This window comes from Panthera tigris, chromosome E1 (genome assembly GCF_018350195.1).
Source record: "Panthera tigris isolate Pti1 chromosome E1, P.tigris_Pti1_mat1.1, whole genome shotgun sequence".
Lineage (NCBI taxonomy): Eukaryota > Metazoa > Chordata > Mammalia > Carnivora > Felidae > Panthera > Panthera tigris.
The window spans coordinates 61,254,431-61,266,762 of record NC_056673.1 but is presented as its reverse complement, the minus strand read 5'-3'; the positions used below and the strand labels follow the sequence as shown (position 1 = coordinate 61,266,762).

The 12,332-nt window shown below is 44.5% G+C and overlaps 1 long non-coding RNA gene across 1 annotated transcript; it reads right to left on the bottom strand.

The window, feature by feature from the left end:
* Positions 1-1,006: 1,006 nt before the first annotated feature.
* On the bottom strand, positions 1,007-4,754 carry LOC122233739. The gene is made up of 2 exons (XR_006211430.1): positions 4,340-4,754; positions 1,007-2,696 (listed from the first exon to the last, which is right to left on the bottom strand). It is a non-coding gene; the product is annotated as an uncharacterized LOC122233739 (long non-coding RNA).
* Positions 4,755-12,332: the final 7,578 nt, after the last annotated feature.

Here is a 12,332-nt window from a genome sequence, read left to right as displayed (position 1 = left end):
GCAACTCTGGGTCAATCAGTCTGTTGGAGCAAAGATTAATTAAACAAGGTCCCTTCCCTGAAGGAGCTTACAGTCTAGTAAGAAATGCATCTAACTCTATATAATGTACCAAGTACTATAACAGAGGTAGTGCTGGGGAATTGTAAGGGCAAACTAGGGCAATAATAAACACTAAGGAAGAATCATGTTGAAAGTGTTAATAAGCACCTGGAGGCCAGAGAATAGCTCAAAATCTAATAGCAATATCTGGTGGGAACACACTTAAGATCAAGACCAGGTGCCAGTGAAATTTCCATTAACTAAGAATGGGAAATCAATAGGAGGAATCAGACACAAAAATGATCAGAAAGTAAGACTGAAGTAAAACTGCTAAATACCAAATGAGAATAGAAATTAAAAAGTCATGCAAAATAGGCTTCCAAAGTGCAAAACAGTTCAGCACAACTAGTTTAAGTAGCAACTGCCCTAACAGTGGGTCTAAAGACCTAACAGTGTTTTGAAATTAGCTAAGTTCCCAGTCCCACTTGGGCTTTCTCTGCCCATGCTGAGGAATAGTGCTTTTCGATGCAATTTCTACCTGAATTCTGTCCCAAGAATGGACGAGGGCAGAGGGTAGGTTGATTACCACTGATAAAAAGCCACTCTGAGCTAGAGTATAGAAGTGGGAAACTAGATTCCAGGTTTCATCTTTGGACACAGTCTAACAAGAACACAAGTCAGCTATGTTTATGGTGAGTTGAAAATTTGTATGCACACTAAACTTCTTCATCTCTTTGACTAACACATAATGGTGGTGGTGAACATGAGTGATTAAGGTCACCTGGAATGGAAAGAAACATATGAAAAATATGGTGGATTCTGGAAGACTGGAAGATACAGGCAGTAACAAGACTTGCTTTGGAGTCTCAAAACACCAATGAACTTTTTCATTTCATTCAGTGGCCCAACCTTTTAGATGATCAGGTTGAAAGAACAGGTGGATACATAAACCAAATTGCCAATGTGGAATGATTCTCATGACATTGTATTATATTATGTTATTCATATTTAATCTCAGACTGATGAACCAGTGGCATTTTGGGCAGGTATATCTGGGAAATATGGCTGAATATATTGATTCCTATAATTGTTTTTAATAATGAGGAATCCCTGAAATGAAAGATGAGAACATTTGAATCAGGAACCTTTGGTGGCAGAAAGCAGCCTTTTATCATGGATTAAGGTCTGGAGGAGATTCCCAGGGAGATGGAGTATCAACCACAAAAATCCAGGATAGATGTAGGAAGGTTGCTATAATCTATTGAAATTGCTGCTTACAACAGCCTTGGTTTGGGGAACTTATATTAGAAATATTATGTTCTACTTTATCCCAGGATAAAATAATATCTATTCCTAGATATGACTTTAGGCAGAGGAGTGGGTGACATGGGTAAGAGACCTGTGATCAAAAAGTCAGAGTAGGTCATGAAAGGATGAAGTGGTCCACAAAATTAGAGAGTCATTAGGATGACTCTAAAGTATGAAGCTGCTGATGTCTGATCAGCACTGAACTATTACCAAATGCTTTTCCACATTTATCACATTTAAAGGGCTTTTCTCCAGTATGAATTCTCTGATGTTGAATAAGGTGAGTGCTCTGGCTAAAAGCTTTACCACATTCATTACATTCATAGGGCTTCTCTCCAGTATGAATTCGCTGTTTAGTAAGAGAGGAGTTTTCAGGGAAGCCTTTCCTTTCCCACATTCACAGCATGTATAGGGTTTTTCTTCAGTGTGAATCCTTTGATGTTGTGTAAAAGCTGACTGGGCAGTGAATGCTTTTCTACATTCATTACATTTATAAGGCTTTTCCCCAGTATGATTTCTCTGATGCCGGATAAGGTGTGTACTTCGTCTGAATTCCTTCTCACAATCGTTACATTTATAGGGTTTCACTCCAGTGTGAATTCTCTGATGTTGTGTAAGTAATGAGATATCAGTGAAGGACTTCCCGTAAATAATACATTCATAGGGTTTCTCTCCACTATGAATTCTTTGATGTTGAATAAATGATGAGTAGTCACTGAAGACTTTCCCACATTCATCACATTTATAAGGTTTCTCCCAGTATGAATTCTCTGATGCTGAGTAAGATATGAATTTACAGTGAATGCTTTTCCACAGACTTTACATTTCTAGGATTTTTCTCCAGTATGAGTTTGCTGATGTTCAGTAAGAGATGAACTCTGGCGAAATGCTTTTCCACAGTCATCACATTTATAAGGTTTCTCACCAGTATGAATTCTCTGATGACGAAAAAAAGTTTGGTCACTAAAATGTTTTCCACATTCACTACAAGTTTTCTTTTTAGAATTTCTTTGCCTTTTAATTGGAGATAAGTTCCATCTGACACTTTACCCAAATGGATCAAATCTAAAATTCACTGAAATTATGCCTATTTTCCTGAAAGTCTATTTCTTCATGGGCAACTACTACTTGCTGAAAACCAGTGGTTTGAGCAAGACATTTTTTTGAAATTTTGCCTATAGTGTCTTCCCTTTGCTTTTCTACTTTAGCCTCACATTCACAGCCTTCTTCAAATAAACATCATGGGGACACATCCCTTCTGAGCCTTTTCATGATGACAGTGATGGAGCTGCTCACTCAAAAGCATATTCTAATGGTCTTCTCTTTGGTATCTTCTCTGGTCTTCAAATCTGAAAAGAATAAAAATTATAAAAACACCTTATCTGTGTTGGGATAAGGGAAACTGCACTCTGGAGAAAGAAAACAACTTTGTTAAAGTTCATGCACATTAGAATACACAGTTTTATAATCTGGGAAAATAATAAGAGTCAGTGCAGTAGAAATAAATAGAGGTAGGAGTGGTAGGAAAGAGCCTGGCCCAATAGGAAATTTTACAAAGACTCTTGAAGCTGGGGGGAAAAGGCTTTAAAGACAGAAGATGATTTTAAAGAGGAACAAGTTTAGAACTAGAGAGATTATGTGATTACCCTAAAGATACAGAGGTTATTAATGGAATGGTGACAAACAGAACTTAGGCTTTGTCCACTATACACCATAGTAATCTAAGACTAGACAGAGCTTAAATGACAGAATGGACAAGGACCTAGTCAAAACACAAATAATGAACGTGATGTGTGGCAATATCAGAAAATGAGCAATCTAAGGGCGCCTGGGTGGCTCAGCTGGTTGAGCATCTGACTTCAGCTCAGGTCATGATCTCACAGCTCATGGGCTCAAGCCCCGGGTCAGGCTCTGTGCTGACAGCTCAGAGCCTGGAGCCTGCTTTGGATTCTGTGTCTCCTCTCTCTGTCCTTCCCCATCTCTCTCTCTCCTTCAAAAATAAATAGACATTTAAAAAAAAATTTTTTTTTTAAAGAAAGAAAATGAGCAAGAAGAAATGGCAGAGTGACAGGCCATAGAGAGAAGCTACCGAGGACTGTACAAACAGCATGTGGAAAAGCAACGTAGAAAGGAGTAACCGATGATAGGTCAAAAATCTGAACAGTGGAACAGAGGAACATAAGGCATTAGGGAGAGCTCCTTGGACAACACTGTCGAGATTCCACTCTTGTACCCAATCACTCCTGAACTGCACATACAGATTTATCCCTCATCGAATGAGCGCCTCTAGAGACCTCAGATCTCACAGGATCTCCAAAACTCTCTCTTGGGCAAAAATTGATTTTAGAAACTGAGAAATCTGCTCATGGTGGGGGGTGGGGCAAAATATATAACAAAGTCAGTGCTGTGGTTACTTAAATGTAATATTTTGAAATTTCTAGAACACTAGTACTAGCAACTTTGAAAACATTTAAGCGGAGTCTCCCAACAGTCCTTATGTTGGAGGACAAAGACTTACTGAATCCTCCAGTCAACAGAAAAGACAAAATAAATACCAGAGAAGACACGGAGACTCGGAGGTGTTTTCAGCGTGGCTGGGAAAGGCAGGTCTGTATTATAAAGGTGACCTCAGATCAGGGTCAACGTTTGGGTAGAAATACTAACGAGAGGGAGGCGTTCTGGTACAAGAGAAATGCTGAGGTAAGGCAATACAGAACTGTTCCTCTTTCCTTTTGAACAAATAGAAGGAATCTCTGAGAATCCCAAATGAATGCTCACTTAAATTGTGGAAGCCCATACTTTGCTTCCTTAATTAAACAACGATTTACCTACTCAAATAATTTTCAGCAAGTGTTAAGAAAACCTCGTAAAGCTGTAAGGTTAAAGGTAGGTTGAGTGTAAGGATAAAGGTAAGTACTCCACAAGTCCTCCAAAGAAACAACTATTTCAGGTTAAATCTGGGGTCTCCAAGCAAACATCTTAACGGACTTACAATCCGGGGTCCGGGGTGCAGGCCCAAGATTGAAGTTCGGCCCGTTGCACCAAAGCTGCTGTCAAACAGTAAGAAACTCAGGCTCCGTTCAGGTTTCCCTTTAAGCAATTCTCTCCTGGAAATTCCTTTCCCCTTCCGCCTCTCCTCTTCCTCTGCGCTGGGGGCGCTCTGGGCCTCCGGAATCCGGGGGTCCGGTTCCCCGTCAGGCCACAGCTCGGAGAGCCCGCGGCTCCTGGCCGGAGCGAAGATACGAGAGCAGGGCCCGGCTCCCTGCGCCGCGTCCCCCATGCCGCACTGACCCCACGAGAAACCACGTTCCAGCCAGACCTCCCGGGACAGCGGCGATCAGCCCGCAACTCCCCGGCGGCTCGGCAGCTGCATCCAAAACGGCGCGACGGCGAACTACCACTCCCAGAAGGCCTGGGACAGCGTCCGCTGGAAATCTTGGCCCCTCTGGAACCCGCCCACGGAGCTGAGCGGAGGAGGCGGGGCCCGAGGTGTCTCAGCCAATCAGAGACGCTCACGGGGAATCTCCATGGTAACCACCAACCGCCCAGAACTCCCTCCCACGCGGTCTGGGTCGCTGAATAAGCGCCGGGCCTGAGTTCCGACTGCTGGTCTAACCACACTGTGCTCAGACAGCGGCCTCATCGCGGGAGGACAGTATAGGAAAATTACAGACACTAGGGCACTCTGGTCCCTTGGCAAAAAGACAGTTTGAGACAATCAGGCACATTAGATAACATTAAGGAATTATTGTGAGTGAACATCACATGTGCTATTTCTCAGCAGACCCTGCAAAAAACCACCTAGAGGTCGGCTGTGCATGTATCTTAAATGTACAGCTTGGTGAACTATGTCAAAATGAACACACCTATATTAACTACCACCTGGATCCAAAAAAAAAAAAAAAAAAACGAAGAATATTACCATCACTCCAAAAGACCCCTTCCTAATTACCACCTCAATCAAAAGTAAACACCGTCTGCCTTCCAACTCTATGGATTCATTTTGTCTGCTTTTGAACTTTGTAGAGATGACATCACAATATGTCTTGGGTTTTTTGTTTTGTTTTGTTTTGTTTTGTTTTGCATTTGACTTCTTTCACTCAACACAATTGTTAGGTCTCATCTGAGTTGTCGCATATATCAGTAATTGGGCGTTTGTGTGGTAAAGTCATGTTCTATTGTAAAAATATACCACAATATTTTTAAGCATTTTATGTTGGTGGACGTTTGGATGATAGATTTTTGACTATTCCAAGTGGTAATGCTTTGAACATACTTTTGGGCAAAAATATGCAAGCATTTTCACCGGGCATATATCTGGGAGTGGAATTGCTAGCTGATAGGATGTGCCTTCTCACTAACACTCGGGCATCTCACTCTTTCCAGTATTAATCATTCTGAGAGGTGTGTAATGCTATCTCACTCGGGTCTTTATGTTCATTTCCCTGATAACAAATAAAGCTTTTTCATATATTTATTGACCATTAGGATTTCCTACTTGATTTACAGGAGTTCTTTATATGTTCTGGATATGAGTCCTTTGATTATCACTTACTTGCCTTGCAAATATTTTTTCCCATGATATGACTTGACTTCTCACTGTCTTAATGGTGTGTTTTGGTGGGTTAGGGTTCTCAATTTTAATGGAATCTAACTGATTAGTATTTTACTTTAGGGGGGTGATTTCTGTGCCCTATATAAGAAATATTTTTCTGACCCAAAGTGATGAAGATTTTACTACATATAGATACTAGAATCTTCCTTATTTTACCCTCTACATTTAGATTTTAAATCCCGCTAAAAAAGATTTTTTTTTTGCATGTGTTGTGAGGCAAAAATCAGGTTTCTTTGGGGAAATACAATTTACCCGGGACCGTGTGTTAAAATATTAATCTTTCCACCGTGACTGTGCAATGCCATCTTTGTCAAAAGCAGGTGACTTCCATCTGTTACATTGGTCTCTTTTAGGAGTCAGCAAACTTTTTTAAAGGGCCAGGTGTGAACTACTTCAGACTTTGCAGACCACACGATCTCTATCACAACTATTCCACTCTGCGGTCATAGCATGAAAGCAGCCATAGAAAGTACATAAACAAATGGACATGGCTGTGTTACAACCAGTAAGACTTTACTTATGGCCACTGACATTTGAATGTCATATAATTTTCATGTGTCGTGAAATACTCTTCTTTTTATTATTTTCAACCATTTAAAAATGTAAAAACCATTCTAGTTTGTGGGCCACACAAAAGCATAGAGTAGGCCAGACTCGGCCCATGGGCAGGCCAATGTTTACTGACCCCTGGTCTCTTTATTTCTCCATGAACCAATAACATACTATGCTAATCAGGCTTTACTGTAAGTCTTGATATCTGATGGGGTAATTTCTCCCATTTTTCTTTTAAAACATATCTTGGCCTTTCATAGCCCTTTGCCTTTCCATATTGCATGTTAGAATTAGTTTGCTGATTTCCACCTCCAAAAAAGCCTACTATAGTTTTAGTGAGGTCACTAGGGGTTGGAGGAGCAACTTGAGGAGAAACGAGTTGCTTGAAAGCTAGTTTTCAGAAGGGAATGCAGTGCAATGTATCCCATTTTATCATCTCCTTACGAAACCTTATGTCAAATATAAAAACCACCTGGACCTTTGGAGATGAGCTCACTCTAAGCCTAAGAGGAGGACAAGGGGCCAAGGATGGGGGGAGCAGAGACACATTCTGGCTGTGTACAGGGGCATGACACAGAGGCCACTGTCTGCTTTGCTGCAGGGTTGGGGGAGACCCTGGACGGTGTCAGCTGCACTGTCAGTGGGAGTGTTCCTTTCTCGTGTACCACAAGCCATGCTCAGTGTGGCATATACCTCCCCTCTCTGATAGTGGAGAAGCAAAAACTGATGAAGAGAGGGGTTGGTTTAATTGGCCCTCCAAGCCCTCTTGGCCTCTGTGACCATTTTTTTCCTTCAACAGCCTCATAAAATCACATAATTTGAGTCCCCATAGCTCCAAAACAGGTAAGATTGCCAGCAGACATGGTCATCAGTTCTCACCCCTCCCTCCAAATAGCCACATAGATGTCATTGCCTTCACCCCACCTCTCCAGGGACAGCTCCTGTCAGGAGCTCCCTCAGCACAGCTCCCCAGGCAGGGGCACAAGGCTGAGGCTGATTGTGCACTCACAATGGGGCCCTTCCTCTGTAACCTCTGACCTATGGGTGGCCTCCAACCCAGGAGGCACAGCATGGGGAACCGACCCTCCACCCTCCCCATGGAAATATATTCTGTACTACCATTCACTGCCCCTGGTTCTGCCCAGCACAGGACAGATAGGGTTCAGAAAAGACTTTAGATTTTGAAGTGAGACCAAATCCTATTTGAATGTTGGTTCTGCACTTCTCTCCTCAGAAATCTTCTCTGAACCTTGACCTTCTCATCTACAACAGACAGAACAACAATTACCTTGCAACCATGAGGGCACACAGTTGCCCTGCGGGCACTGTGGCAGTGACAGGTCAGCAGGTGCAAGGACCAGGAGCCTCCAGGTCCAGAAAGCAGTCCTAGGAACCTTGAATTGCATGGTGGGGACACACTTCTTGCCATTCTCCCAAATTTCAGTTAAAGTTTGGTGTATGCTGTAGCAGGGGCACAGATGCCCTGGGGAGGGAAGTGTAAGCATGCAGAGTCACAAACCCAGGAAAGAGGGCTCCCAGGGGAGACTGTCCCATACGCTACTTTCCTGGTGAATTGGTTCTAGACCCAATTACAGTGTTGGGGGGAGGGGGGCAGAGTTTCTCCCACACAATTTCCACCAAGCAATTCTCCGTAGTAACAGCTGTGTGTCCCACAACTTAATTCTGACACAATCTCCCTAGAAGTAGTGTCACTTCCTACAGGTTAAGGGCTCAGTCCTACAGGACTCCTCCCACCCTACTCCAGACACCAACCACAAGTACTCCAGTACTGCAGAGGCCTCACCACCCCATCTCCTCCGGCCTCCTCCTAACCTGCTTAGCTTCCCCCGGTGACCCCCTCAGGCTCTGGCTGTTCCCTCTGCCTGGGAGCCACTCTCCACAGATAGCCACCTGGCTGGCTCCACTCTTTCAGGCCTTTGCACAAATGCCTTCTTTTCAGTGGGGGCTCCAGAGTCTAGGCTGTGTCTGACACATAGTAGGTGCTCAACAAACATTAGTTGAAGGAGTGAATGTGTGGGTTGGATCAAGGAGTCCTCTGTCCCCAGAGGAACCTGGTTTGGAGTCCCGACAATACTGGGCATCACCATTCACAAGTAGTAACAAGAACAAAACTCTGCCAATTCAGTAAGTGAAAATGAAGTCTTTTTGTTATAATTTGTCTTTCTTTAATTACAAGTTTTTTGAAGATATTTTCATGTGTTGTTGCATGTTCATTCATTTAAGAAACATTTGGGGTGCCAGTGACTTGTTTTCTGGGTCCTTCATCAAGTTTGGACCATGTCATCTGCCATCTCTTTGGGGCACAAACCCTCACAAAGGGTTTAGATGTGTAATTCTGGAACATACACTGCAAATGATTTTGTAATTTACATTTTATCTTTTTTGTTCGTGATTTTTAATGAATAATTTTAATTGTTACAAATGCATGTCAAAAATAACTTTTTCTTTATGGTTTCTGACTTTAAATTTGTGCCATAAGAGCCTTTTCTCCTCCAATGGCATAGAAGTATCCACCAATACAGCCACAGTTTTATTTTTTACATTTAAACTTTACTCCAATTGGAAGTACATTTTGGTGAATGCCCTAATTGAGGCAACTTTTAAGTTACTTCCTTTATCAAAAGGCTAAATGTGGTAGGTTGCAAAAAAAACATGTGCCCACAAATTGCTCCCTAACCTCTCATGTACCTTTTGCCTCCTCTCTCTTGAAGAGATGGGGTTCATATTTCCACCCCTGAATCTGGGCTTGGCCATGTGACTTGCTTTGGCCAATGAGATATTACAAATGTGATGGACTGAGGCTACAGAGTGTTTGTGTATTAGAACTTGATCTCTCTGGCTGCCTTTGGAGACCAGCTGCCATTTGACGAAGCCAGAACCAAACTGCTGCATGCTTGCCAAACTTGGATAACCCTGCTGCATGCTGGGGGAAAGTGGTCACGCTGCCTCTATCATGCAGCCAACTACCAGATGCACAGGTGAAACCAGTAAAATCACTGTCCTATTGAGCAAAAGCCAAATTGTTCACCCACAGAATCATGAGCACATGAATGATTGTGCTAAACTGGTAAGCTTTGTGGTGGTTTGTTAAGGAGCAGAAGCTGAAGTAGCAAACATTTATCCCAGTGCTGTTTATCGAGCCTTCTGCCCCTTCTCCTATGGATGTGAAATACCCCTGCTACATCTAGTATGTTTTATAAATGAGGAATTTGCGCTTGGAGTTCTGTTGTGGTCCCGCCCAGGCAGCTTTATAACCTTCTGGCCACATCCCAGTTGCAATTGGGAGGTGTTTGCACTCATCCCTGAGCCTCAGGAAATCAAGGCTTGGAGTGAAGACACCCTCCCAATCTAAAATTTAGATTCTTGGATCTTCTTCTGAAAGCCGGGGTGGGGGGGGGGGGGTTCTTTGCCTTGGAGTACCCATGGGTGTTTTCACAAACTTGGGCCACATATAAGCAGATTCTCAAAGGGTTACTTGACCCCAAAAATGTTGAGCTGAGGCTGAAGGAAACTGATGTGGTTTCTGGTCAGACTCCCCATGGGGCACTGGGTGGCAGCAGATAAGCAAAGCTGTATATCTCCTCTGTGTTATAGCAAATTAATTCAGTTTCGTTTGGCTGTTGCTGTGGTGTGTTTGGTTTGTGCTGTCCTGTTTCTTCTCCTAGAAGCTTTGTCTGGGAAGGCTTTGGACCCCCAACTCTTGGCTTCAGTGAGGTGCTCCGAGCCTGGAACAAGACACAGTTTTAGCAGAGGCTACATAATCCGAATCCTGGTGAAGTGGCTTCAACCAGCAGAGGACAGGTGGTGGTGCTCTGTGACTGAGTCATGGTGGATTTGGAATATGCTGTAAACGTGGGGCCACCAGGAAGTCAAGGGTGGATGTGGGTTCATGAAAAAGAGATGATGCTGGAATTTTGCCCTAAGCATCTGGAAACAGAGATTCAGGGTGGCTGGAGGGCTCTATTTTGAATGTCCTGGGAGAGGAGCTAGGAGTAGGGGAGACTACCCAAGGTGGTGAGCCCAGGGACACCCCAACATTGGAAGGTGGGGGAGTAGGTACCTCCAGCAGAGGAGGCTAAGGAGGAGCCAGGAGAGGTGCTCCTGGCACCCTGTGAGGAAGCATTGGGAGCTCAGTGCTGGGCTGTCCTGCTCAGGACACAGAGCTGTGGGTGGCCCTCCCTCCTCTTGTCTGCTCCCCACTGCTGTGTATCTGCCCTCCTACCCCGCCCCACTCCCAGGGGGCCTCTGAGAATGGTACAGCCAAGCTGTGCTCTGGCATATTGAGTTTCTGGCTGCCTCCTGGGCCACCCAAACAGGACAAGCAGGAAAAACTGGCTTGGTCTTGGAGCCGCAGCTCCAGCTTTGCCCCTGGGCCCTGAGGAGGGGTTTCACAGGCCATCACTCTGGGGGGCCTTTCCTCTGAGGAGGGGGTAAGTTTCAGGCTTGGCATCCAGGAAACCATCCCTCACGTGATCCGAGAGCCTCTGTCAGCAGCAGAGATGGCCTGGCAGCCCTCAGCCTCCTCCAGGAACCCTTTCCTGTGGAAAGACTCCAGCAGGACACAATCCATGGAGGGCAAATTAACTTGTTATTTGGATTTTTCCACTAAGAAGGAAGAAGATATAAGGCATGGCACTCATGTCCCTTACAAACAGGCACATGGGGCGTGAGTGTGTTCTACAAGGCCAAATAGCCTAACCGACAGATCTGTTCTGGGCAGAGAGGGACACGGGCAGGAGCTCTGTGAAGCAGCAAGGGGGCAGATGAAAACACCACGGTGGGGAGGGGAGACAACAGCTCACACTGCCCCAAAGTAGCCTAGGCCAGAGAGGGGGAGACAGGGACTGGGGTGGAGGAGGTCAGAGAGACAGAGGCATCAAGCCACACACTGGAGGTTTGGGGTCCATGAGCCACGGCATATCCTCTGTGGCAGGTTCCTTGATCTGTCTTAGTGAAACCTCTTAAAAGCATAAAGTTGAACAAAAATCAGAATGGCTGCACTAATGTTTCAGCGAACCTCAATTTTAAAGTAAGCTTTTTCCTCCCTGACGAGGGAGCGTGTTGCAAGCTGTGGGCAAAATACAGGCTGGCACACCCCCCAACCCAAGTGGAGTATGTGCGATATTCCTTGGACACTCCTGGCTACCAAAGAACATAGGAGAGGAATTTAAGTGCTTGCTATGGTTATGTGGGAAACTAAGGCAAATGAAAAATTAAATTCTCTTACTGCCTAAAGCCCATTGACAAGTCCTTGAAACCTCCCTCTAGGATGATGACACTTTGCTAGAGGCAAAAGAGAACCTTATCTTAACATAATCGCAACCTTGAGGACCCTGTAAGTCTACTTCCTTTATCTCAGCTGCTCCAAGTATCTGTTGGCAATCATACCCCAAGCTTATGGCCCCCAATACACATCTGAAGGGCCTTGTGACTGAGGTTTTATTAAACGGTAATAAGTGGCATCCCCCTAGCAACAGCTGGGTCCTCAAGGTCCCGAACGTTGTTTCCAAAATACCTCCGAGACTTACTCTGTCCCTGACCCCCTCCCAACCTGAGGGTATATGAGTTACCCATCACAACCCCAGTGCAGCTCCTCCTGCCTGTGGGTCCTGTCCCCATGCTTTAATAAACCCACCTTTTTACACCAAAGACATCTCAAGAATTCTTTCTTGGCCGTCAGCTCCGGACCACCCCACCATCACCCCAAACCTTCATCACTCCCTTCCTCATACCTCCCTCCTCCCTCCTTGGCCTTTTGTTTCAGGAACCCGGGGGCTTGAAGATCATAGCTGTAACC